Here is a 26,875-nt window from a genome sequence, read left to right on the forward strand (position 1 = left end):
TCTGTTTACTAAACAGGCTCTTTGACCAACTAAGACAAAGGACAAATAGGTGTGATACATTAGAAAGCCTGCTTAGAGAGTTAAGAAGCCCCAAACTGACATAAAGAAAGAATAGCTGGCATTCAAATTCAAGATTTTCTGTTTACTAAACAGGCTCTTTGACCAACTAAGCCAAAGGACATAAAGGTGAGATACATTGGATAAACGGATTAGAGATGCATTTCAAAACTAAATCAACTGGTTTTACATTGTCATGCTTGAAGCCATCTTTCTTCCTTTATATCTCTTAGGTAGAAGAGATTTTTAATCTCACAATTGCACTATCAGTCGCAAATGAAACACCTATTTTTAAGATAGGAAGCTTCTTTGTGAGGAGATGAAAACAAGGCACTGCTGAGATTCGAACTCAGGATCTCCTGTTTACTAGACAGGCGCTTTAACCAACTAAGCCACAGGACCAGAAGATGGAATGCATTTGAAATCCAAGGAAGATTGAAGCACCAATCGAACATTCAACTGGTTAGCGCAGCAAAATAATATTGAGCTTGAGTTCCATTCCACGTAGAGCAGAAACATGGAGTAAGATTTCAATCTCAGTCATAACACTTAAGAAGCCAAGTAAATTTTGAAAAGCATTCATTTAAAAGACTGACAAATTTACAGAAGCTGTATCGAGGACAAAGGCTTTGAAGTTTTGCAATTGAATGAGCCATCTTTTAGCACAGCTGAAATTTGGGACTTGTTTTGCTTCCAAGTTATGACACAGAATAGACAGATTGAAGAAATGCCATGGCAAAACCAAAAGGAGGAAAAATTATGACTAATTGATATTAAAAACCTCAGCACTGGTTCATTTCTGATAGAGTTTTCCCCAAGCTAACTTCAAACAACAGGCACTGTAGTTGACGAGATAAGGCAACTCTGACAAAAGCCAAAATACAATCTTCAGTGAAAAAACACTGACTGGTAAAAACCCTCTCAACATCTTCCCACCTAAATGCATGGGTGCTATGTAGATGAGGTGGCCGAGTGGTTAAGGCGATGGACTGCTAATCCATTGTGCTCTGCATGCATGGGTTCGAATCCCATCCTCGTCGTATTAATCTGCTTCTTCTTTCGTGTTGAATGGTTTGGTTTTCATTTTTAACCCAAGTGGTGGACACTTCAAGCATGAAAGTTTACAATACTCCTGTGCTGCTATCAAACTTTGCAGAGTCAGATCTGTAAATCCACTCGTTTTAATTTGTAAAGCTTGATGCCATCCTATATTCTGTAAAGAAAATTATATCCTCTAATTCCTTTTAAAGTGTTTCAACAGCAGACAATTTTTTTTCTCAATTGCATTATATTAGGGCTGTGGGAAATTAATATTTGATGACAAACAAGAGTAAAAGTCCTCTTTTTGGGGTAAAAACCCACAAAATGAGATGAAGAATAGAAAGCACTGCTGACATTCAAAATCAAGATTTTCCTTTTACTAAATAGGCTCTTTGACCAACTAAGCCAAAGGACAAACAGGTGCGAAACATTAAAAAGCCTGCTTAGAGAGTTAAACAGCCCTAAACTGAGATAAAGAAGGAAAAGGACTGCTGGCATTCAAATTCAAGATTTTCCATTTACTAAATAGGCTCTTTGACCAACTAAGACAAAGGACAAACAGGTGTGATACATTAGAAAGCCTGCTTAGAGAGTTAAACAGCCCTAAACTGAGATAAAGAAGGAAGAGGACTGCTGGCATTCAAATTCAAGATTTTCTGTTTACTAAACAGGCTCTTTGACCACCTAAGACAAAGGACAAATAGGTGTGATACATTAGAAAGCCTGCTTAGAGAGTTAAGAAGCCCCAAACTGACATAAAGAAAGAATAGCTGGCATTCAAATTCAAGATTTTCTGTTTACTAAACAGGCTCTTTGACCAACTAAGCCAAAGGACATAAAGGTGAGATACATTGGATAAACGGATTAGAGATGCATAGAAAGGATACATTTCAAAACTAAATCAACTGGTTTTACATTGTCATGCTTGAAGCCATCTTTCTTCCTTTATATCTCTTAGGTAGAAGAGATTTTTAATCTCACAATTGCACTATCAGTCGCAAGTGAAACACCTATTTTTAAGATAGGAAGCTTCTTTGTGAGGAGATGAAAACAAGGCACTGCTGAGATTCGAACTCAGGATCTCCTGTTTACTAGACAGGCGCTTTAACCAACTAAGCCACAGCACCAGAAGATGGAATGCATTTGAAATCCAAGGAAGATTGAAGCACCAATCGAACATTCAACTGGTTAGCGCAGCAAAATAATATTGAGCTTGAGTTCCATTCCACGTAGAGCAGAAACATGGAGTAAGATTTCAATCTCAGTCATAACACTTAAGAAGCCAAGTAAATTTTGAAGAGCATTCATTTAAAAGACTGACAAATTTACAGAAGCTGTATCGAGGACAAAGGCTTTGAAGTTTTGCAATTGAATGAGCCATCTTTTAGCACAGCTGAAATTTGGGACTTGTTTTGCTTCCAAGTTATGACACAGAATAGACAGATTGAAGAAATGCCATGGCAAAACCAAAAGGAGGAAAAATTATGACTAATTGATATTAAAAACCTCAGCACTGGTTCATTTCTGATAGAGTTTTCCCCAAGCTAACTTCAAACAACAGGCACTGTAGTTGACGAGATAAGGCAACTCTGACAAAAGCCAACATACAATCTTCAGTGAAAAAACACTGACTGGTAAAAACCCTCTCAACATCTTCCCACCTAAACGCACAGGTGCTATGTAGAAGAAGTGGCCGAGTGGTTCAGGCGATGGACTGCTAATCCATTGTGCTCTGCATGCATGGGTTCGAATCCCATCCTCGTCGGATTAATCTGCTTCTTCTTTCGTGTTGAATGGTTTGGTTTTCATTTTTAACCCAAGCGGTGGACACTTCAAGCATGAAAGTTTACAATACTCCTGTGCTGCTATCAAACTTTGCAGAGTCAGATCTGTAAATCCACTCGCTTTAATTTGTAAAGCTTGATGCCATCCTATATTCTGTAAAGAAAATTATATCCTCTAATTCCTTTTAAAGTGTTTCAACAGCAGACAATTTTTTTTCTCAATTGCACTATATTAGGGCTGTGGGAAATTAATATTTGATGACAAACAAGAGTAAAAGTCCTCTTTTTGGGGTAAAAACCCACAAAATGAGATGAAGAATAGAAAGCACTGCTGACATTCAAAATCAAGATTTTCCTTTTACTAAATAGGCTCTTTGACCAACTAAGCCAAAGGACAAACAGGTGCGAAACATTAAAAAGCCTGCTTAGAGAGTTAAACAGCCCTAAACTGAGATAAAGAAGGAAAAGGACTGCTGGCATTCAAATTCAAGATTTTCCATTTACTAAATAGGCTCTTTGACCAACTAAGACAAAGGACAAACAGGTGTGATACATTAGAAAGCCTGCTTAGAGAGTTAAACAGCCCTAAACTGAGATAAAGAAGGAAGAGGACTGCTGGCATTCAAATTCAAGATTTTCTGTTTACTAAACAGGCTCTTTGACCAACTAAGACAAAGGACAAACAGGTGTGATACATTAGAAAGCCTGCTTAGAGAGTTAAGAAGCCCCAAACTGACATAAAGAAAGAATAGCACTGCTGGCATTCAAATTCAAGATTTTCTGTTTACTAAACAGGCTCTTTGACCAACTAAGACAAAGGACAAATAGGTGTGATACATTAGAAAGCCTGCTTAGAGAGTTAAGAAGCCCCAAACTGACATAAAGAAAGAATAGCTGGCTTTCAAATTCAAGATTTTCTGTTTACTAAACAGGCTCTTTGACCAACTAAGCCAAAGGACATAAAGGTGAGATACATTGGATAAACGGATTAGAGATGCATAGAAAGGATGCATTTCAAAACTAAATCAACTGGTTTTACATTGTCATGCTTGAAGCCATCTTTCTTCCTTTATATCTCTTAGGTAGAAGAGATTTTTAATCTCACAATTGCACTATCAGTCGCAAGTGAAACACCTATTTTTAAGATAGGAAGCTTCTTTGTGAGGAGATGAAAACAAGGCACTGCTGAGATTCGAACTCAGGATCTCCTGTTTACTAGACAGGCGCTTTAACCAACTAAGCCACAGCACCAGAAGATGGAATGCATTTGAAATCCAAGGAAGATTGAAGCACCAATCGAACATTCAACTGGTTAGCGCAGCAAAATAATATTGAGCTTGAGTTCCATTCCACGTAGAGCAGAAACATGGAGTAAGATTTCAATCTCAGTCATAACACTTAAGAAGCCAAGTAAATTTTGAAGAGCATTCATTTAAAAGACTGACAAATTTACAGAAGCTGTATCGAGGACAAAGGCTTTGAAGTTTTGCAATTGAATGAGCCATCTTTTAGCACAGCTGAAATTTGGGACTTGTTTTGCTTCCAAGTTATGACACAGAATAGACAGATTGAAGAAATGCCATGGCAAAACCAAAAGGAGGAAAAATTATGACTAATTGATATTAAAAACCTCAGCACTGGTTCATTTCTGATAGAGTTTTCCCCAAGCTAACTTCAAACAACAGGCACTGTAGTTGACAAGATAAGGCAACTCTGAGAAAAGCCAACATACAATCTTCAGTGAAAAAACACTGACTGGTAAAAACCCTCTCAACATCTTCCCACCTAAACGCACGGGCGTTATGTAGACGAGGTGGCCGAGTGGTTAAGGTGATGGACTGCTAATCCATTGTGCTCTGCATGCATGGGTTCGAATCCCATCGTCGTCGGATTAATCTGCTTCTTCTTTCGTGTTGAATGGTTTGGTTTTCATTTTTAACCCAAGCGGTGGACACTTGAAGCATGAAAGTTTACAATACTCCTGTGCTGCTATCAAACTTTGCAGCGTCAGATCTGTAAATCCACTCGTTTTAATTTGTAAAGCTTGATGCCATCCTATATTCTGTAAAGAAAATTATATCCTCTAATTCCTTTTAAAGTGTTTCAACAGCAGACAATTTTTTTTCTCAATTGCACTATATTAGGGCTGTGGGAAATTAATATTTGATGACAAACAAGAGTAAAAGTCCTCTTTTTGGGGTAAAAACCCACAAAATGAGATGAAGAATAGAAAGCACTGCTGACATTCAAAATCAAGATTTTCCTTTTACTAAATAGGCTCTTTGACCAACTAAGCCAAAGGACAAACAGGTGCGAAACATTAAAAAGCCTGCTTAGAGAGTTAAACAGCCCTAAACTGAGATAAAGAAGGAAAAGGACTGCTGGCATTCAAATTCAAGATTTTCCATTTACTAAATAGGCTCTTTGACCAACTAAGACAAAGGACAAACAGGTGTGATACATTAGAAAGCCTGCTTAGAGAGTTAAACAGCCCTAAACTGAGATAAAGAAGGAAAAGGACTGCTGGCATTCAAATTCAAGATTTTCCATTTACTAAATAGGCTCTTTGACCAACTAAGACAAAGGACAAACAGGTGTGATACATTAGAAAGCCTGCTTAGAGAGTTAAACAGCCAACAAACTGAGATAAAGAAGGAAGAGGACTGCTGGCATTCAAATTCAAGATTTTCTGTTTACTAAACAGGCTCTTTGACCAACTAAGACAAAGGACAAACAGGTGTGATACATTAGAAAGCCTGCTTAGAGAGTTAAGAAGCCCCAAACTTACATAAAGAAAGAATAGCACTGCTGGCATTCAAATTCAAGATTTTCTGTTTACTAAACAGGCTCTTTGACCAACTAAGACAAAGGACAAATAGGTGTGATACATTAGAAAGCCTGCTTAGAGAGTTAAGAAGCCCCAAACTGACATAAAGAAAGATTAGCTGGCATTCAAATTCAAGATTTTCTGTTTACTAAACAGGCTCTTTGACCAACTAAGCCAAAGGACATAAAGGTGAGATACATTGGATAAACGGATTAGAGATGCATAGAAAGGATGCATTTCAAAACTAAATCAACTGGTTTTACATTGTCATGCTTGAAGCCATCTTTCTTCCTTTATATCTCTTAGGTAGAAGAGATTTTTAATCTCACAATTGCACTATCAGTCGCAAATGAAACACCTATTTTTAAGATAGGAAGCTTCTTTGTGAGGAGATGAAAACAAGGCACTGCTGAGATTCGAACTCAGGATCTCCTGTTTACTAGACAGGCGCTTTAACCAACTAAGCCACAGGACCAGAAGATGGAATGCATTTGAAATCCAAGGAAGATTGAAGCACCAATCGAACATTCAACTGGTTAGCGCAGCAAAATAATATTGAGCTTGAGTTCCATTCCACGTAGAGCAGAAACATGGAGTAAGATTTCAATCTCAGTCATAACACTTAAGAAGCCAAGTAAATTTTGAAAAGCATTCATTTAAAAGACTGACAAATTTACAGAAGCTGTATCGAGGACAAAGGCTTTGAAGTTTTGCAATTGAATGAGCCATCTTTTAGCACAGCTGAAATTTGGGACTTGTTTTGCTTCCAAGTTATGACACAGAATAGACAGATTGAAGAAATGCCATGGCAAAACCAAAAGGAGGAAAAATTATGACTAATTGATATTAAAAACCTCAGCACTGGTTCATTTCTGATAGAGTTTTCCCCAAGCTAACTTCAAACAACAGGCACTGTAGTTGACGGGATAAGGCAACTCTGACAAAAGCCAACATACAATCTTCAGTGAAAAAACACTGACTGGTAAAAACCCTCTCAACATCTTCCCACCTAAACGCACGGGTGCTATGTAGATGAGGTGGCCGAGTGGTTATCCATTGCTAATCCATTGTGCTCTGCATGCATGGGTTCGAATCCCATCCTCGTTGGATTAATCTGCTTCTTCTTTCATGTTGAATGGTTTGGTTTTCATTTTTAACCCAAGTGGTGGACACTTCAAGCATGAAAGTTTACAATACTCCTGTGCTGCTATCAAACTTTGCAGAGTCAGATCTGTAAATCCACTCGTTTTAATTTGTAAAGCTTGATGCCATCCTATATTCTGTAAAGAAAATTATATCCTCTAATTCCTTTTAAAGTGTTTCAACAGCAGACAATTTTTTTTCTCAATTGCACTATATTAGGGCTGTGGGAAATTAATATTTGATGACAAACAAGAGTAAAAGTCCTCTTTTTGGGGTAAAAACCCACAAAATGAGATGAAGAATAGAAAGCACTGCTGACATTCAAAATCAAGATTTTCCTTTTACTAAATAGGCTCTTTGACCAACTAAGCCAAAGGACAAACAGGTGCGAAACATTAAAAAGCCTGCTTAGAGAGTTAAACAGCCCTAAACTGAGATAAAGAAGGAAAAGGACTGCTGGCATTCAAATTCAAGATTTTCCATTTACTAAATAGGCTCTTTGACCAACTAAGACAAAGGACAAACAGGTGTGATACATTAGAAAGCCTGCTTAGAGAGTTAAACAGCCCTAAACTGAGATAAAGAAGGAAAAGGACTGCTGGCATTCAAATTCAAGATTTTCCATTTACTAAATAGGCTCTTTGACCAACTAAGACAAAGGACAAACAGGTGTGATACATTAGAAAGCCTGCTTAGAGAGTTAAACAGCCAACAAACTGAGATAAAGAAGGAAGAGGACTGCTGGCATTCAAATTCAAGATTTTCTGTTTACTAAACAGGCTCTTTGACCAACTAAGACAAAGGACAAACAGGTGTGATACATTAGAAAGCCTGCTTAGAGAGTTAAGAAGCCCCAAACTTACATAAAGAAAGAATAGCACTGCTGGCATTCAAATTCAAGATTTTCTGTTTACTAAACAGGCTCTTTGACCAACTAAGACAAAGGACAAATAGGTGTGATACATTAGAAAGCCTGCTTAGAGAGTTAAGAAGCCCCAAACTGACATAAAGAAAGAATAGCTGGCATTCAAATTCAAGATTTTCTGTTTACTAAACAGGCTCTTTGACCAACTAAGCCAAAGGACATAAAGGTGAGATACATTGGATATGCATTAGAGATGCATAGAAAGGATGCATTTCAAAACTAAATCAACTGGTTTTACATTGTCATGCTTGAAGCCATCTTTCTTCCTTTATATCTCTTAGGTAGAAGAGATTTTTAATCTCACAATTGCACTATCAGTCGCAAGTGAAACACCTATTTTTAAGATAGGAAGCTTCTTTGTGAGGAGATGAAAACAAGGCACTGCTGAGATTCGAACTCAGGATCTCCTGTTTACTAGACAGGCACTTTAACCAACTAAGCCACAGCACCAGAAGATGGAATGCATTTGAAATCCAAGGAAGATTGAAGCACCAATCGAACATTCAACTGGTTAGCGCAGCAAAATAATATTGAGCTTGAGTTCCATTCCACGTAGAGCAGAAACATGGAGTAAGATTTCAATCTCAGTCATAACACTTAAGAAGCCAAGTAAATTTTGAAGAGCATTCATTTAAAAGACTGACAAATTTACAGAAGCTGTATCGAGGACAAAGGCTTTGAAGTTTTGCAATTGAATGAGCCATCTTTTAGCACAGCTGAAATTTGGGACTTGTTTTGCTTCCAAGTTATGACACAGAATAGACAGATTGAAGAAATGCCATGGCAAAACCAAAAGGAGGAAAAATTATGACTAATTGATATTAAAAACCTCAGCACTGGTTCATTTCTGATAGAGTTTTCCCCAAGCTAACTTCAAACAACAGGCACTGTAGTTGACGAGATAAGGCAACTCTGACAAAAGCCAACATACAATCTTCAGTGAAAAAACACTGACTGGTAAAAACCCTCTCAACATCTTCCCACCTAAATGCATGGGTGCTATGTAGATGAGGTGGCCGAGTGGTTAAGGCGATGGACTGCTAATCCATTGTGCTCTGCATGCATGGGTTCGAAGCCCATCCTCGTCGTATTAATCTGCTTCTTCTTTCGTGTTGAATGGTTTGGTTTTCATTTTTAACCCAAGTGGTGGACACTTCAAGCATGAAAGTTTACAATACTCCTGTGCTGCTATCAAACTTTGCAGAGTCAGATCTGTAAATCCACTCGTTTTAATTTGTAAAGCTTGATGCCATCCTATATTCTGTAAAGAAAATTATATCCTCTAATTCCTTTTAAAGTGTTTCAACAGCAGACAATTTTTTTTCTCAATTGCACTATATTAGGGCTGTGGGAAATTAATATTTGATGACAAACAAGAGTAAAAGTCCTCTTTTTGGGGTAAAAACCCACAAAATGAGATGAAGAATAGAAAGCACTGCTGACATTCAAAATCAAGATTTTCCTTTTACTAAATAGGCTCTTTGACCAACTAAGCCAAAGGACAAACAGGTGCGAAACATTAAAAAGCCTGCTTAGAGAGTTAAACAGCCCTAAACTGAGATAAAGAAGGAAAAGGACTGCTGGCATTCAAATTCAAGATTTTCCATTTACTAAATAGGCTCTTTGACCTACTAAGACAAAGGACAAACAGGTGTGATACATTAGAAAGCCTGCTTAGAGAGTTAAACAGCCCTAAACTGAGATAAAGAAGGAAGAGGACTGCTGGCATTCAAATTCAAGATTTTCTGTTTACTAAACAGGCTCTTTGACCAACTAAGACAAAGGACAAACAGGTGTGATACATTAGAAAGCCTGCTTAGAGAGTTAAGAAGCCCCAAACTGACATAAAGAAAGAATAGCTGGCATTCAAATTCAAGATTTTCTGTTTACTAAACAGGCTCTTTGACCAACTAAGCCAAAGGACATAAAGGTGAGATACATTGGATAAACGGATTAGAGATGCATAGAAAGGATGCATTTCAAAAATAAATCAACTGGTTTTACATTGTCATGCTTGAAGCCATCTTTCTTCCTTTATATCTCTTAGGTAGAAGAGACTTTTAATCTCACAATTGCACTATCAGTCGCAAGTGAAACACCTATTTTTAAGATAGGAAGCTTCTTTGTGAGGAGATGAAAACAAGGCACTGCTGAGATTCGAACTCAGGATCTCCTGTTTACTAGACAGGCGCTTTAACCAACTAAGCCACAGCACCAGAAGATGGAATGCATTTGAAATCCAAGGAAGATTGAAGCACCAATCGAACATTCAACTGGTTAGCGTAGCAAAATAATATTGAGCTTGAGTTCCATTCCACGTAGAGCAGAAACATGGAGTAAGATTTCAATCTCAGTCATAACACTTAAGAAGAGAAGTAAATTTTGAAGAGCATTCATTTAAAAGACTGACAAATTTACAGAAGCTGTATCGAGGACAAAGGCTTTGAAGTTTTGCAATTGAATGAGCCATCTTTTAGCACAGCTGAAATTTGGGACTTGTTTTGCTTCCAAGTTATGACACAGAATAGACAGATTGAAGAAATGCCATGGCAAAACCAAAAGGAGGAAAAATTATGACTAATTGATATTAAAAACCTCAGCACTGGTTCATTTCTGATAGAGTTTTCCCCAAGCTAACTTCAAACAACAGGCACTGTAGTTGACGAGATAAGGCAACTCTGACAAAAGCCAACATACAATCTTCAGTGAAAAAACACTGACTGGTAAAAACCCTCTCAACATCTTCCCACCTAAATGCATGGGTGCTATGTAGATGAGGTGGCCGAGTGGTTAAGGCGATGGACTGCTAATCCATTGTGCTCTGCATGCATGGGTTCGAAGCCCATCCTCGTCGTATTAATCTGCTTCTTCTTTCGTGTTGAATGGTTTGGTTTTCATTTTTAACCCAAGTGGTGGACACTTCAAGCATGAAAGTTTACAATACTCCTGTGCTGCTATCAAACTTTGCAGAGTCAGATCTGTAAATCCACTCGTTTTAATTTGTAAAGCTTGATGCCATCCTATATTCTGTAAAGAAAATTATATCCTCTAATTCCTTTTAAAGTGTTTCAACAGCAGACAATTTTTTTTCTCAATTGCACTATATTAGGGCTGTGGGAAATTAATATTTGATGACAAACAAGAGTAAAAGTCCTCTTTTTGGGGTAAAAACCCACAAAATGAGATGAAGAATAGAAAGCACTGCTGACATTCAAAATCAAGATTTTCCTTTTACTAAATAGGCTCTTTGACCAACTAAGCCAAAGGACAAACAGGTGCGAAACATTAAAAAGCCTGCTTAGAGAGTTAAACAGCCCTAAACTGAGATAAAGAAGGAAAAGGACTGCTGGCATTCAAATTCAAGATTTTCCATTTACTAAATAGGCTCTTTGACCTACTAAGACAAAGGACAAACAGGTGTGATACATTAGAAAGCCTGCTTAGAGAGTTAAACAGCCCTAAACTGAGATAAAGAAGGAAGAGGACTGCTGGCATTCAAATTCAAGATTTTCTGTTTACTAAACAGGCTCTTTGACCAACTAAGACAAAGGACAAACAGGTGTGATACATTAGAAAGCCTGCTTAGAGAGTTAAGAAGCCCCAAACTGACATAAAGAAAGAATAGCTGGCATTCAAATTCAAGATTTTCTGTTTACTAAACAGGCTCTTTGACCAACTAAGCCAAAGGACATAAAGGTGAGATACATTGGATAAACGGATTAGAGATGCATAGAAAGGATGCATTTCAAAACTAAATCAACTGGTTTTACATTGTCATGCTTGAAGCCATCTTTCTTCCTTTATATCTCTTAGGTAGAAGAGATTTTTAATCTCACAATTGCACTATCAGTCGCAAGTGAAACACCTATTTTTAAGATAGGAAGCTTCTTTGTGAGGAGACGAAAACAAGGCACTGCTGAGATTCGAACTCAGGATCTCCTGTTTACTAGACAGGCGCTTTAACCAACTAAGCCACAGCACCAGAAGATGGAATGCATTTGAAATCCAAGGAAGATTGAAGCACCAATCGAACATTCAACTGGTTAGCGCAGCAAAATAATATTGAGCTTGAGTTCCATTCCACGTAGAGCAGAAACATGGAATAAGATTTCAATCTCAGTCATAACACTTAAGAAGCCAAGTAAATTTTGAAGAGCATTCATTTAAAAGACTGACAAATTTACAGAAGCTGTATCGAGGACAAAGGCTTTGAAGTTTTGCAATTGAATGAGCCATCTTTTAGCACAGCTGAAATTTGGGACTTGTTTTGCTTCCAAGTTATGACACAGAATAGACAGATTGAAGAAATGCCATGGCAAAACCAAAAGGAGGAAAAATTATGACTAATTGATATTAAAAACCTCAGCACTGGTTCATTTCTGATAGAGTTTTCCCCAAGCTAACTTCAAACAACAGGCACTGTAGTTGACGAGATAAGGCAACTCTGACAAAAGCCAACATACAATCTTCAGTGAAAAAACACTGACTGGTAAAAACCCTCTCAACATCTTCCCACCTAAACGCACAGGTACTATGTAGAAGAAGTGGCCGAGTGGTTAAGGCGATGGACTGCTAATCAATTGTGCTCTGCATGCATGGGTTCGAGTCACATCCTCGTCAGATTAATCTGCTTCTTCTTTCATGTTGAATGGTTTGGTTTTCATTTTTAACCCAAGCGGTGGGCACTTCAAGCATGAAAGTTTACAATACTCCTGTGCTGCTATCAAACTTTGCAGAGTCAGATCTGTAAATCCACTGGTTTTAATTTGTAAAGCTTGATGCCATCCTATATTCTGTAAAGAAAATTATATCCTCTAATTCCTTTTAAAGTGTTTCAACAGCAGACAATTTTTTTTCTCAATTGCACTATATTAGGGCTGTGGGAAATTAATATTTGATGACAAACAAGAGTAAAAGTCCTCTTTTTAGGGTAAAAACCCACAAAATGAGATGAAGAATAGAAAGCACTGCTGACATTCAAAATCAAGATTTTCCTTTTACTAAATAGGCTCTTTGACCAACTAAGCCAAAGGACAAACAGGTGCGAAACATTAAAAAGCCTGCTTAGAGAGTTAAACAGCCCTAAACTGAGATAAAGAAGGAAAAGGACTGCTGGCATTCAAATTCAAGATTTTCCATTTACTAAATAGGCTCTTTGACCAACTAAGACAAAGGACAAACAGGTGTGATACATTAGAAAGCCTGCTTAGAGAGTTAAACAGCCCTAAACTGAGATAAAGAAGGAAGAGGACTGCTGGCATTCAAATTCAAGATTTTCTGTTTACTAAACAGGCTCTTTGACCAACTAAGACAAAGGACAAACAGGTGTGATACATTAGAAAGCCTGCTTAGAGAGTTAAGAAGCCCCAAACTGACATAAAGAAAGAATAGCACTGCTGGCATTCAAATTCAAGATTTTCTGTTTACTAAACAGGCTCTTTGACCAACTAAGACAAAGGACAAATAGGTGTGATACATTAGAAAGCCTGCTTAGAGAGTTAAGAAGCCCCAAACTGACATAAAGAAAGAATAGCTGGCATTCAAATTCAAGATTTTCTGTTTACTAAACAGGCTCTTTGACCAACTAAGCCAAAGGACATAAAGGTGAGATACATTGGATAAACGGATTAGAGATGCATTTCAAAACTAAATCAACTGGTTTTACATTGTCATGCTTGAAGCCATCTTTCTTCCTTTATATCTCTTAGGTAGAAGAGATTTTTAATCTCACAATTGCACTATCAGTCGCAAATGAAACACCTATTTTTAAGATAGGAAGCTTCTTTGTGAGGAGATGAAAACAAGGCACTGCTGAGATTCGAACTCAGGATCTCCTGTTTACTAGACAGGCGCTTTAACCAACTAAGCCACAGGACCAGAAGATGGAATGCATTTGAAATCCAAGGAAGATTGAAGCACCAATCGAACATTCAACTGGTTAGCGCAGCAAAATAATATTGAGCTTGAGTTCCATTCCACGTAGAGCAGAAACATGGAGTAAGATTTCAATCTCAGTCATAACACTTAAGAAGCCAAGTAAATTTTGAAAAGCATTCATTTAAAAGACTGACAAATTTACAGAAGCTGTATCGAGGACAAAGGCTTTGAAGTTTTGCAATTGAATGAGCCATCTTTTAGCACAGCTGAAATTTGGGACTTGTTTTGCTTCCAAGTTATGACACAGAATAGACAGATTGAAGAAATGCCATGGCAAAACCAAAAGGAGGAAAAATTATGACTAATTGATATTAAAAACCTCAGCACTGGTTCATTTCTGATAGAGTTTTCCCCAAGCTAACTTCAAACAACAGGCACTGTAGTTGACGAGATAAGGCAACTCTGACAAAAGCCAAAATACAATCTTCAGTGAAAAAACACTGACTGGTAAAAACCCTCTCAACATCTTCCCACCTAAATGCATGGGTGCTATGTAGATGAGGTGGCCGAGTGGTTAAGGCGATGGACTGCTAATCCATTGTGCTCTGCATGCATGGGTTCGAATCCCATCCTCGTCGTATTAATCTGCTTCTTCTTTCGTGTTGAATGGTTTGGTTTTCATTTTTAACCCAAGTGGTGGACACTTCAAGCATGAAAGTTTACAATACTCCTGTGCTGCTATCAAACTTTGCAGAGTCAGATCTGTAAATCCACTCGTTTTAATTTGTAAAGCTTGATGCCATCCTATATTCTGTAAAGAAAATTATATCCTCTAATTCCTTTTAAAGTGTTTCAACAGCAGACAATTTTTTTTCTCAATTGCATTATATTAGGGCTGTGGGAAATTAATATTTGATGACAAACAAGAGTAAAAGTCCTCTTTTTGGGGTAAAAACCCACAAAATGAGATGAAGAATAGAAAGCACTGCTGACATTCAAAATCAAGATTTTCCTTTTACTAAATAGGCTCTTTGACCAACTAAGCCAAAGGACAAACAGGTGCGAAACATTAAAAAGCCTGCTTAGAGAGTTAAACAGCCCTAAACTGAGATAAAGAAGGAAAAGGACTGCTGGCATTCAAATTCAAGATTTTCCATTTACTAAATAGGCTCTTTGACCAACTAAGACAAAGGACAAACAGGTGTGATACATTAGAAAGCCTGCTTAGAGAGTTAAACAGCCCTAAACTGAGATAAAGAAGGAAGAGGACTGCTGGCATTCAAATTCAAGATTTTCTGTTTACTAAACAGGCTCTTTGACCACCTAAGACAAAGGACAAATAGGTGTGATACATTAGAAAGCCTGCTTAGAGAGTTAAGAAGCCCCAAACTGACATAAAGAAAGAATAGCTGGCATTCAAATTCAAGATTTTCTGTTTACTAAACAGGCTCTTTGACCAACTAAGCCAAAGGACATAAAGGTGAGATACATTGGATAAACGGATTAGAGATGCATAGAAAGGATACATTTCAAAACTAAATCAACTGGTTTTACATTGTCATGCTTGAAGCCATCTTTCTTCCTTTATATCTCTTAGGTAGAAGAGATTTTTAATCTCACAATTGCACTATCAGTCGCAAGTGAAACACCTATTTTTAAGATAGGAAGCTTCTTTGTGAGGAGATGAAAACAAGGCACTGCTGAGATTCGAACTCAGGATCTCCTGTTTACTAGACAGGCGCTTTAACCAACTAAGCCACAGCACCAGAAGATGGAATGCATTTGAAATCCAAGGAAGATTGAAGCACCAATCGAACATTCAACTGGTTAGCGCAGCAAAATAATATTGAGCTTGAGTTCCATTCCACGTAGAGCAGAAACATGGAGTAAGATTTCAATCTCAGTCATAACACTTAAGAAGCCAAGTAAATTTTGAAGAGCATTCATTTAAAAGACTGACAAATTTACAGAAGCTGTATCGAGGACAAAGGCTTTGAAGTTTTGCAATTGAATGAGCCATCTTTTAGCACAGCTGAAATTTGGGACTTGTTTTGCTTCCAAGTTATGACACAGAATAGACAGATTGAAGAAATGCCATGGCAAAACCAAAAGGAGGAAAAATTATGACTAATTGATATTAAAAACCTCAGCACTGGTTCATTTCTGATAGAGTTTTCCCCAAGCTAACTTCAAACAACAGGCACTGTAGTTGACGAGATAAGGCAACTCTGACAAAAGCCAACATACAATCTTCAGTGAAAAAACACTGACTGGTAAAAACCCTCTCAACATCTTCCCACCTAAACGCACAGGTGCTATGTAGAAGAAGTGGCCGAGTGGTTCAGGCGATGGACTGCTAATCCATTGTGCTCTGCATGCATGGGTTCGAATCCCATCCTCGTCGGATTAATCTGCTTCTTCTTTCGTGTTGAATGGTTTGGTTTTCATTTTTAACCCAAGCGGTGGACACTTCAAGCATGAAAGTTTACAATACTCCTGTGCTGCTATCAAACTTTGCAGAGTCAGATCTGTAAATCCACTCGCTTTAATTTGTAAAGCTTGATGCCATCCTATATTCTGTAAAGAAAATTATATCCTCTAATTCCTTTTAAAGTGTTTCAACAGCAGACAATTTTTTTTCTCAATTGCACTATATTAGGGCTGTGGGAAATTAATATTTGATGACAAACAAGAGTAAAAGTCCTCTTTTTGGGGTAAAAACCCACAAAATGAGATGAAGAATAGAAAGCACTGCTGACATTCAAAATCAAGATTTTCCTTTTACTAAATAGGCTCTTTGACCAACTAAGCCAAAGGACAAACAGGTGCGAAACATTAAAAAGCCTGCTTAGAGAGTTAAACAGCCCTAAACTGAGATAAAGAAGGAAAAGGACTGCTGGCATTCAAATTCAAGATTTTCCATTTACTAAATAGGCTCTTTGACCAACTAAGACAAAGGACAAACAGGTGTGATACATTAGAAAGCCTGCTTAGAGAGTTAAACAGCCCTAAACTGAGATAAAGAAGGAAGAGGACTGCTGGCATTCAAATTCAAGATTTTCTGTTTACTAAACAGGCTCTTTGACCAACTAAGACAAAGGACAAACAGGTGTGATACATTAGAAAGCCTGCTTAGAGAGTTAAGAAGCCCCAAACTGACATAAAGAAAGAATAGCACTGCTGGCATTCAAATTCAAGATTTTCTGTTTACTAAACAGGCTCTTTGACCAACTAAGACAAAGGACAAATAGGTGTGATACATTAGAAAGCCTGCTTAGAGAGTTAAGAAGCCCCAAACTGACATAAAGAAAGAATAGCTGGCTTTCAAATTCAAGATTTTCTGTTTACTAAACAGGCTCTTTGACCAACTAAGCCAAAGGACATAAAGGTGAGATACATTGGATAAACGGATTAGAGATGCATAGAAAGGATGCATTTCAAAACTAAATCAACTGGTTTTACATTGTCATGCTTGAAGCCATCTTTCTTCCTTTATATCTCTTAGGTAGAAGAGATTTTTAATCTCACAATTGCACTATCAGTCGCAAGTGAAACACCTATTTTTAAGATAGGAAGCTTCTTTGTGAGGAGATGAAAACAAGGCACTGCTGAGATTCGAACTCAGGATCTCCTGTTTACTAGACAGGCGCTTTAACCAACTAAGCCACAGCACCAGAAGATGGAATGCATTTGAAATCCAAGGAAGATTGAAGCACCAATCGAACATTCAACTGGTTAGCGCAGCAAAATAATATTGAGCTTGAGTTCCATTCCACGTAGAGCAGAAACATGGAGTAAGATTTCAATCTCAGTCATAACACTTAAGAAGCCAAGTAAATTTTGAAGAGCATTCATTTAAAAGACTGACAAATTTACAGAAGCTGTATCGAGGACAAAGGCTTTGAAGTTTTGCAATTGAATGAGCCATCTTTTAGCACAGCTGAAATTTGGGACTTGTTTTGCTTCCAAGTTATGACACAGAATAGACAGATTGAAGAAATGCCATGGCAAAACCAAAAGGAGGAAAAATTATGACTAATTGATATTAAAAACCTCAGCACTGGTTCATTTCTGATAGAGTTTTCCCCAAGCTAACTTCAAACAACAGGCACTGTAGTTGACAAGATAAGGCAACTCTGAGAAAAGCCAACATACAATCTTCAGTGAAAAAACACTGACTGGTAAAAACCCTCTCAACATCTTCCCACCTAAACGCACGGGCGTTATGTAGACGAGGTGGCCGAGTGGTTAAGGTGATGGACTGCTAATCCATTGTGCTCTGCATGCATGGGTTCGAATCCCATCGTCGTCGGATTAATCTGCTTCTTCTTTCGTGTTGAATGGTTTGGTTTTCATTTTTAACCCAAGCGGTGGACACTTGAAGCATGAAAGTTTACAATACTCCTGTGCTGCTATCAAACTTTGCAGCGTCAGATCTGTAAATCCACTCGTTTTAATTTGTAAAGCTTGATGCCATCCTATATTCTGTAAAGAAAATTATATCCTCTAATTCCTTTTAAAGTGTTTCAACAGCAGACAATTTTTTTTCTCAATTGCACTATATTAGGGCTGTGGGAAATTAATATTTGATGACAAACAAGAGTAAAAGTCCTCTTTTTGGGGTAAAAACCCACAAAATGAGATGAAGAATAGAAAGCACTGCTGACATTCAAAATCAAGATTTTCCTTTTACTAAATAGGCTCTTTGACCAACTAAGCCAAAGGACAAACAGGTGCGAAACATTAAAAAGCCTGCTTAGAGAGTTAAACAGCCCTAAACTGAGATAAAGAAGGAAAAGGACTGCTGGCATTCAAATTCAAGATTTTCCATTTACTAAATAGGCTCTTTGACCAACTAAGACAAAGGACAAACAGGTGTGATACATTAGAAAGCCTGCTTAGAGAGTTAAACAGCCCTAAACTGAGATAAAGAAGGAAAAGGACTGCTGGCATTCAAATTCAAGATTTTCCATTTACTAAATAGGCTCTTTGACCAACTAAGACAAAGGACAAACAGGTGTGATACATTAGAAAGCCTGCTTAGAGAGTTAAACAGCCAACAAACTGAGATAAAGAAGGAAGAGGACTGCTGGCATTCAAATTCAAGATTTTCTGTTTACTAAACAGGCTCTTTGACCAACTAAGACAAAGGACAAACAGGTGTGATACATTAGAAAGCCTGCTTAGAGAGTTAAGAAGCCCCAAACTTACATAAAGAAAGAATAGCACTGCTGGCATTCAAATTCAAGATTTTCTGTTTACTAAACAGGCTCTTTGACCAACTAAGACAAAGGACAAATAGGTGTGATACATTAGAAAGCCTGCTTAGAGAGTTAAGAAGCCCCAAACTGACATAAAGAAAGATTAGCTGGCATTCAAATTCAAGATTTTCTGTTTACTAAACAGGCTCTTTGACCAACTAAGCCAAAGGACATAAAGGTGAGATACATTGGATAAACGGATTAGAGATGCATAGAAAGGATGCATTTCAAAACTAAATCAACTGGTTTTACATTGTCATGCTTGAAGCCATCTTTCTTCCTTTATATCTCTTAGGTAGAAGAGATTTTTAATCTCACAATTGCACTATCAGTCGCAAATGAAACACCTATTTTTAAGATAGGAAGCTTCTTTGTGAGGAGATGAAAACAAGGCACTGCTGAGATTCGAACTCAGGATCTCCTGTTTACTAGACAGGCGCTTTAACCAACTAAGCCACAGGACCAGAAGATGGAATGCATTTGAAATCCAAGGAAGATTGAAGCACCAATCGAACATTCAACTGGTTAGCGCAGCAAAATAATATTGAGCTTGAGTTCCATTCCACGTAGAGCAGAAACATGGAGTAAGATTTCAATCTCAGTCATAACACTTAAGAAGCCAAGTAAATTTTGAAAAGCATTCATTTAAAAGACTGACAAATTTACAGAAGCTGTATCGAGGACAAAGGCTTTGAAGTTTTGCAATTGAATGAGCCATCTTTTAGCACAGCTGAAATTTGGGACTTGTTTTGCTTCCAAGTTATGACACAGAATAGACAGATTGAAGAAATGCCATGGCAAAACCAAAAGGAGGAAAAATTATGACTAATTGATATTAAAAACCTCAGCACTGGTTCATTTCTGATAGAGTTTTCCCCAAGCTAACTTCAAACAACAGGCACTGTAGTTGACGGGATAAGGCAACTCTGACAAAAGCCAACATACAATCTTCAGTGAAAAAACACTGACTGGTAAAAACCCTCTCAACATCTTCCCACCTAAACGCACGGGTGCTATGTAGATGAGGTGGCCGAGTGGTTATCCATTGCTAATCCATTGTGCTCTGCATGCATGGGTTCGAATCCCATCCTCGTTGGATTAATCTGCTTCTTCTTTCATGTTGAATGGTTTGGTTTTCATTTTTAACCCAAGTGGTGGACACTTCAAGCATGAAAGTTTACAATACTCCTGTGCTGCTATCAAACTTTGCAGAGTCAGATCTGTAAATCCACTCGTTTTAATTTGTAAAGCTTGATGCCATCCTATATTCTGTAAAGAAAATTATATCCTCTAATTCCTTTTAAAGTGTTTCAACAGCAGACAATTTTTTTTCTCAATTGCACTATATTAGGGCTGTGGGAAATTAATATTTGATGACAAACAAGAGTAAAAGTCCTCTTTTTGGGGTAAAAACCCACAAAATGAGATGAAGAATAGAAAGCACTGCTGACATTCAAAATCAAGATTTTCCTTTTACTAAATAGGCTCTTTGACCAACTAAGCCAAAGGACAAACAGGTGCGAAACATTAAAAAGCCTGCTTAGAGAGTTAAACAGCCCTAAACTGAGATAAAGAAGGAAAAGGACTGCTGGCATTCAAATTCAAGATTTTCCATTTACTAAATAGGCTCTTTGACCAACTAAGACAAAGGACAAACAGGTGTGATACATTAGAAAGCCTGCTTAGAGAGTTAAACAGCCCTAAACTGAGATAAAGAAGGAAAAGGACTGCTGGCATTCAAATTCAAGATTTTCCATTTACTAAATAGGCTCTTTGACCAACTAAGACAAAGGACAAACAGGTGTGATACATTAGAAAGCCTGCTTAGAGAGTTAAACAGCCAACAAACTGAGATAAAGAAGGAAGAGGACTGCTGGCATTCAAATTCAAGATTTTCTGTTTACTAAACAGGCTCTTTGACCAACTAAGACAAAGGACAAACAGGTGTGATACATTAGAAAGCCTGCTTAGAGAGTTAAGAAGCCCCAAACTTACATAAAGAAAGAATAGCACTGCTGGCATTCAAATTCAAGATTTTCTGTTTACTAAACAGGCTCTTTGACCAACTAAGACAAAGGACAAATAGGTGTGATACATTAGAAAGCCTGCTTAGAGAGTTAAGAAGCCCCAAACTGACATAAAGAAAGAATAGCTGGCATTCAAATTCAAGATTTTCTGTTTACTAAACAGGCTCTTTGACCAACTAAGCCAAAGGACATAAAGGTGAGATACATTGGATAAACGGATTAGAGATGCATAGAAAGGATGCATTTCAAAAATAAATCAACTGGTTTTACATTGTCATGCTTGAAGCCATCTTTCTTCCTTTATATCTCTTAGGTAGAAGAGACTTTTAATCTCACAATTGCACTATCAGTCGCAAGTGAAACACCTATTTTTAAGATAGGAAGCTTCTTTGTGAGGAGATGAAAACAAGGCACTGCTGAGATTCGAACTCAGGATCTCCTGTTTACTAGACAGGCGCTTTAACCAACTAAGCCACAGCACCAGAAGATGGAATGCATTTGAAATCCAAGGAAGATTGAAGCACCAATCGAACATTCAACTGGTTAGCGTAGCAAAATAATATTGAGCTTGAGTTCCATTCCACGTAGAGCAGAAACATGGAGTAAGATTTCAATCTCAGTCATAACACTTAAGAAGAGAAGTAAATTTTGAAGAGCATTCATTTAAAAGACTGACAAATTTACAGAAGCTGTATCGAGGACAAAGGCTTTGAAGTTTTGCAATTGAATGAGCCATCTTTTAGCACAGCTGAAATTTGGGACTTGTTTTGCTTCCAAGTTATGACACAGAATAGACAGATTGAAGAAATGCCATGGCAAAACCAAAAGGAGGAAAAATTATGACTAATTGATATTAAAAACCTCAGCACTGGTTCATTTCTGATAGAGTTTTCCCCAAGCTAACTTCAAACAACAGGCACTGTAGTTGACGAGATAAGGCAACTCTGACAAAAGCCAACATACAATCTTCAGTGAAAAAACACTGACTGGTAAAAACCCTCTCAACATCTTCCCACCTAAATGCATGGGTGCTATGTAGATGAGGTGGCCGAGTGGTTAAGGCGATGGACTGCTAATCCATTGTGCTCTGCATGCATGGGTTCGAAGCCCATCCTCGTCGTATTAATCTGCTTCTTCTTTCGTGTTGAATGGTTTGGTTTTCATTTTTAACCCAAGTGGTGGACACTTCAAGCATGAAAGTTTACAATACTCCTGTGCTGCTATCAAACTTTGCAGAGTCAGATCTGTAAATCCACTCGTTTTAATTTGTAAAGCTTGATGCCATCCTATATTCTGTAAAGAAAATTATATCCTCTAATTCCTTTTAAAGTGTTTCAACAGCAGACAATTTTTTTTCTCAATTGCACTATATTAGGGCTGTGGGAAATTAATATTTGATGACAAACAAGAGTAAAAGTCCTCTTTTTGGGGTAAAAACCCACAAAATGAGATGAAGAATAGAAAGCACTGCTGACATTCAAAATCAAGATTTTCCTTTTACTAAATAGGCTCTTTGACCAACTAAGCCAAAGGACAAACAGGTGCGAAACATTAAAAAGCCTGCTTAGAGAGTTAAACAGCCCTAAACTGAGATAAAGAAGGAAAAGGACTGCTGGCATTCAAATTCAAGATTTTCCATTTACTAAATAGGCTCTTTGACCAACTAAGACAAAGGACAAACAGGTGTGATACATTAGAAAGCCTGCTTAGAGAGTTAAACAGCCCTAAACTGAGATAAAGAAGGAAAAGGACTGCTGGCATTCAAATTCAAGATTTTCCATTTACTAAATAGGCTCTTTGACCAACTAAGACAAAGGACAAACAGGTGTGATACATTAGAAAGCCTGCTTAGAGAGTTAAACAGCCAACAAACTGAGATAAAGAAGGAAGAGGACTGCTGGCATTCAAATTCAAGATTTTCTGTTTACTAAACAGGCTCTTTGACCAACTAAGACAAAGGACAAACAGGTGTGATACATTAGAAAGCCTGCTTAGAGAGTTAAGAAGCCCCAAACTTACATAAAGAAAGAATAGCACTGCTGGCATTCAAATTCAAGATTTTCTGTTTACTAAACAGGCTCTTTGACCAACTAAGACAAAGGACAAATAGGTGTGATACATTAGAAAGCCTGCTTAGAGAGTTAAGAAGCCCCAAACTGACATAAAGAAAGAATAGCTGGCATTCAAATTCAAGATTTTCTGTTTACTAAACAGGCTCTTTGACCAACTAAGCCAAAGGACATAAAGGTGAGATACATTGGATAAACGGATTAGAGATGCATAGAAAGGATGCATTTCAAAAATAAATCAACTGGTTTTACATTGTCATGCTTGAAGCCATCTTTCTTCCTTTATATCTCTTAGGTAGAAGAGACTTTTAATCTCACAATTGCACTATCAGTCGCAAGTGAAACACCTATTTTTAAGATAGGAAGCTTCTTTGTGAGGAGATGAAAACAAGGCACTGCTGAGATTCGAACTCAGGATCTCCTGTTTACTAGACAGGCGCTTTAACCAACTAAGCCACAGCACCAGAAGATGGAATGCATTTGAAATCCAAGGAAGATTGAAGCACCAATCGAACATTCAACTGGTTAGCGTAGCAAAATAATATTGAGCTTGAGTTCCATTCCACGTAGAGCAGAAACATGGAGTAAGATTTCAATCTCAGTCATAACACTTAAGAAGAGAAGTAAATTTTGAAGAGCATTCATTTAAAAGACTGACAAATTTACAGAAGCTGTATCGAGGACAAAGGCTTTGAAGTTTTGCAATTGAATGAGCCATCTTTTAGCACAGCTGAAATTTGGGACTTGTTTTGCTTCCAAGTTATGACACAGAATAGACAGATTGAAGAAATGCCATGGCAAAACCAAAAGGAGGAAAAATTATGACTAATTGATATTAAAAACCTCAGCACTGGTTCATTTCTGATAGAGTTTTCCCCAAGCTAACTTCAAACAACAGGCACTGTAGTTGACGAGATAAGGCAACTCTGACAAAAGCCAACATACAATCTTCAGTGAAAAAACACTGACTGGTAAAAACCCTCTCAACATCTTCCCACCTAAATGCATGGGTGCTATGTAGATGAGGTGGCCGAGTGGTTAAGGCGATGGACTGCTAATCCATTGTGCTCTGCATGCATGGGTTCGAAGCCCATCCTCGTCGTATTAATCTGCTTCTTCTTTCGTGTTGAATGGTTTGGTTTTCATTTTTAACCCAAGTGGTGGACACTTCAAGCATGAAAGTTTACAATACTCCTGTGCTGCTATCAAACTTTGCAGAGTCAGATCTGTAAATCCACTCGTTTTAATTTGTAAAGCTTGATGCCATCCTATATTCTGTAAAGAAAATTATATCCTCTAATTCCTTTTAAAGTGTTTCAACAGCAGACAATTTTTTTTCTCAATTGCACTATATTAGGGCTGTGGGAAATTAATATTTGATGACAAACAAGAGTAAAAGTCCTCTTTTTGGGGTAAAAACCCACAAAATGAGATGAAGAATAGAAAGCACTGCTGACATTCAAAATCAAGATTTTCCTTTTACTAAATAGGCTCTTTGACCAACTAAGCCAAAGGACAAACAGGTGCGAAACATTAAAAAGCCTGCTTAGAGAGTTAAACAGCCCTAAACTGAGATAAAGAAGGAAAAGGACTGCTGGCATTCAAATTCAAGATTTTCCATTTACTAAATAGGCTCTTTGACCAACTAAGACAAAGGACAAACAGGTGTGATACATTAGAAAGCCTGCTTAGAGAGTTAAACAGCCAACAAACTGAGATAAAGAAGGAAGAGGACTGCTGGCATTCAAATTCAAGATTTTCTGTTTACTAAACAGGCTCTTTGACCAACTAAGACAAAGGACAAACAGGTGTGATACATTAGAAAGCCTGCTTAGAGAGTTAAGAAGCCCCAAACTTACATAAAGAAAGAATAGCACTGCTGGCATTCAAATTCAAGATTTTCTGTTTACTAAACAGGCTCTTTGACCAACTAAGACAAAGGACAAATAGGTGTGATACATTAGAAAGCCTGCTTAGAGAGTTAAGAAGCCCCAAACTGACATAAAGAAAGAATAGCTGGCATTCAAATTCAAGATTTTCTGTTTACTAAACAGGCTCTTTGACCAACTAAGCCAAAGGACATAAAGGTGAGATACATTGGATAAACGGATTAGAGATGCATAGAAAGGATGCATTTCAAAAATAAATCAACTGGTTTTACATTGTCATGCTTGAAGCCATCTTTCTTCCTTTATATCTCTTAGGTAGAAGAGACTTTTAATCTCACAATTGCACTATCAGTCGCAAGTGAAACACCTATTTTTAAGATAGGAAGCTTCTTTGTGAGGAGATGAAAACAAGGCACTGCTGAGATTCGAGGAGATGAAAACAAGGCACTGCTGAGATTCGAACTCAGGATCTCCTGTTTACTAGACAGGCGCTTTAACCAACTAAGCCACAGCACCAGAAGATGGAATGCATTTGAAATCCAAGGAAGATTGAAGCACCAATCGAACATTCAACTGGTTAGCGTAGCAAAATAATATTGAGCTTGAGTTCCATTCCACGTAGAGCAGAAACATGGAGTAAGATTTCAATCTCAGTCATAACACTTAAGAAGAGAAGTAAATTTTGAAGAGCATTCATTTAAAAGACTGACAAATTTACAGAAGCTGTATCGAGGACAAAGGCTTTGAAGTTTTGCAATTGAATGAGCCATCTTTTAGCACAGCTGAAATTTGGGACTTGTTTTGCTTCCAAGTTATGACACAGAATAGACAGATTGAAGAAATGCCATGGCAAAACCAAAAGGAGGAAAAATTATGACTAATTGATATTAAAAACCTCAGCACTGGTTCATTTCTGATAGAGTTTTCCCCAAGCTAACTTCAAACAACAGGCACTGTAGTTGACGAGATAAGGCAACTCTGACAAAAGCCAACATACAATCTTCAGTGAAAAAACACTGACTGGTAAAAACCCTCTCAACATCTTCCCACCTAAATGCATGGGTGCTATGTAGATGAGGTGGCCGAGTGGTTAAGGCGATGGACTGCTAATCCATTGTGCTCTGCATGCATGGGTTCGAAGCCCATCCTCGTCGTATTAATCTGCTTCTTCTTTCGTGTTGAATGGTTTGGTTTTCATTTTTAACCCAAGTGGTGGACACTTCAAGCATGAAAGTTTACAATACTCCTGTGCTGCTATCAAACTTTGCAGAGTCAGATCTGTAAATCCACTCGTTTTAATTTGTAAAGCTTGATGCCATCCTATATTCTGTAAAGAAAATTATATCCTCTAATTCCTTTTAAAGTGTTTCAACAGCAGACAATTTTTTTTCTCAATTGCACTATATTAGGGCTGTGGGAAATTAATATTTGATGACAAACAAGAGTAAAAGTCCTCTTTTTGGGGTAAAAACCCACAAAATGAGATGAAGAATAGAAAGCACTGCTGACATTCAAAATCAAGATTTTCCTTTTACTAAATAGGCTCTTTGACCAACTAAGCCAAAGGACAAACAGGTGCGAAACATTAAAAAGCCTGCTTAGAGAGTTAAACAGCCCTAAACTGAGATAAAGAAGGAAAAGGACTGCTGGCATTCAAATTCAAGATTTTCCATTTACTAAATAGGCTCTTTGACCTACTAAGACAAAGGACAAACAGGTGTGATACATTAGAAAGCCTGCTTAGAGAGTTAAACAGCCCTAAACTGAGATAAAGAAGGAAGAGGACTGCTGGCATTCAAATTCAAGATTTTCTGTTTACTAAACAGGCTCTTTGACCAACTAAGACAAAGGACAAACAGGTGTGATACATTAGAAAGCCTGCTTAGAGAGTTAAGAAGCCCCAAACTGACATAAAGAAAGAATAGCTGGCATTCAAATTCAAGATTTTCTGTTTACTAAACAGGCTCTTTGACCA

General features: G+C 37.6%; 11 non-coding genes across 11 annotated transcripts; 2 read left to right on the forward strand and 9 right to left on the reverse strand.

Annotated features, from left to right (window-relative positions):
* The first annotated feature begins 1,015 nt into the window (after window positions 1–1,015).
* On the forward strand, window positions 1,016–1,097 carry TRNAS-GCU (transfer RNA serine (anticodon GCU)). Its single transcript has one exon. It is a non-coding gene; the product is annotated as a tRNA-Ser (tRNA).
* Window positions 1,098–2,151: 1,054 nt separating this feature from the next.
* TRNAT-AGU (transfer RNA threonine (anticodon AGU)) lies at window positions 2,152–2,225 on the reverse strand. Its single transcript has one exon. It is a non-coding gene; the product is annotated as a tRNA-Thr (tRNA).
* Window positions 2,226–4,059: 1,834 nt separating this feature from the next.
* On the reverse strand, window positions 4,060–4,133 carry TRNAT-AGU (transfer RNA threonine (anticodon AGU)). Its single transcript has one exon. It is a non-coding gene; the product is annotated as a tRNA-Thr (tRNA).
* Window positions 4,134–9,919: 5,786 nt separating this feature from the next.
* Window positions 9,920–9,993, reverse strand: TRNAT-AGU (transfer RNA threonine (anticodon AGU)). Its single transcript has one exon. It is a non-coding gene; the product is annotated as a tRNA-Thr (tRNA).
* Window positions 9,994–11,685: 1,692 nt separating this feature from the next.
* Window positions 11,686–11,759, reverse strand: TRNAT-AGU (transfer RNA threonine (anticodon AGU)). Its single transcript has one exon. It is a non-coding gene; the product is annotated as a tRNA-Thr (tRNA).
* A 2,451-nt stretch (window positions 11,760–14,210) lies between these two features.
* On the forward strand, window positions 14,211–14,292 carry TRNAS-GCU (transfer RNA serine (anticodon GCU)). Its single transcript has one exon. It is a non-coding gene; the product is annotated as a tRNA-Ser (tRNA).
* Window positions 14,293–15,346: 1,054 nt separating this feature from the next.
* Window positions 15,347–15,420, reverse strand: TRNAT-AGU (transfer RNA threonine (anticodon AGU)). Its single transcript has one exon. It is a non-coding gene; the product is annotated as a tRNA-Thr (tRNA).
* A 1,834-nt stretch (window positions 15,421–17,254) lies between these two features.
* On the reverse strand, window positions 17,255–17,328 carry TRNAT-AGU (transfer RNA threonine (anticodon AGU)). Its single transcript has one exon. It is a non-coding gene; the product is annotated as a tRNA-Thr (tRNA).
* A 4,022-nt stretch (window positions 17,329–21,350) lies between these two features.
* TRNAT-AGU (transfer RNA threonine (anticodon AGU)) lies at window positions 21,351–21,424 on the reverse strand. Its single transcript has one exon. It is a non-coding gene; the product is annotated as a tRNA-Thr (tRNA).
* Window positions 21,425–23,401: 1,977 nt separating this feature from the next.
* On the reverse strand, window positions 23,402–23,475 carry TRNAT-AGU (transfer RNA threonine (anticodon AGU)). The gene has a single exon. It is a non-coding gene; the product is annotated as a tRNA-Thr (tRNA).
* A 1,867-nt stretch (window positions 23,476–25,342) lies between these two features.
* TRNAT-AGU (transfer RNA threonine (anticodon AGU)) lies at window positions 25,343–25,416 on the reverse strand. Its single transcript has one exon. It is a non-coding gene; the product is annotated as a tRNA-Thr (tRNA).
* Window positions 25,417–26,875: the final 1,459 nt, after the last annotated feature.

The sequence above is a fragment of the Dendrobates tinctorius genome, unplaced genomic scaffold (assembly GCF_039654945.1).
Source record: "Dendrobates tinctorius isolate UK_male_01 unplaced genomic scaffold, ASM3965494v1 ptg000254l, whole genome shotgun sequence".
Classification (NCBI taxonomy): Eukaryota; Metazoa; Chordata; class Amphibia; order Anura; family Dendrobatidae; genus Dendrobates; species Dendrobates tinctorius.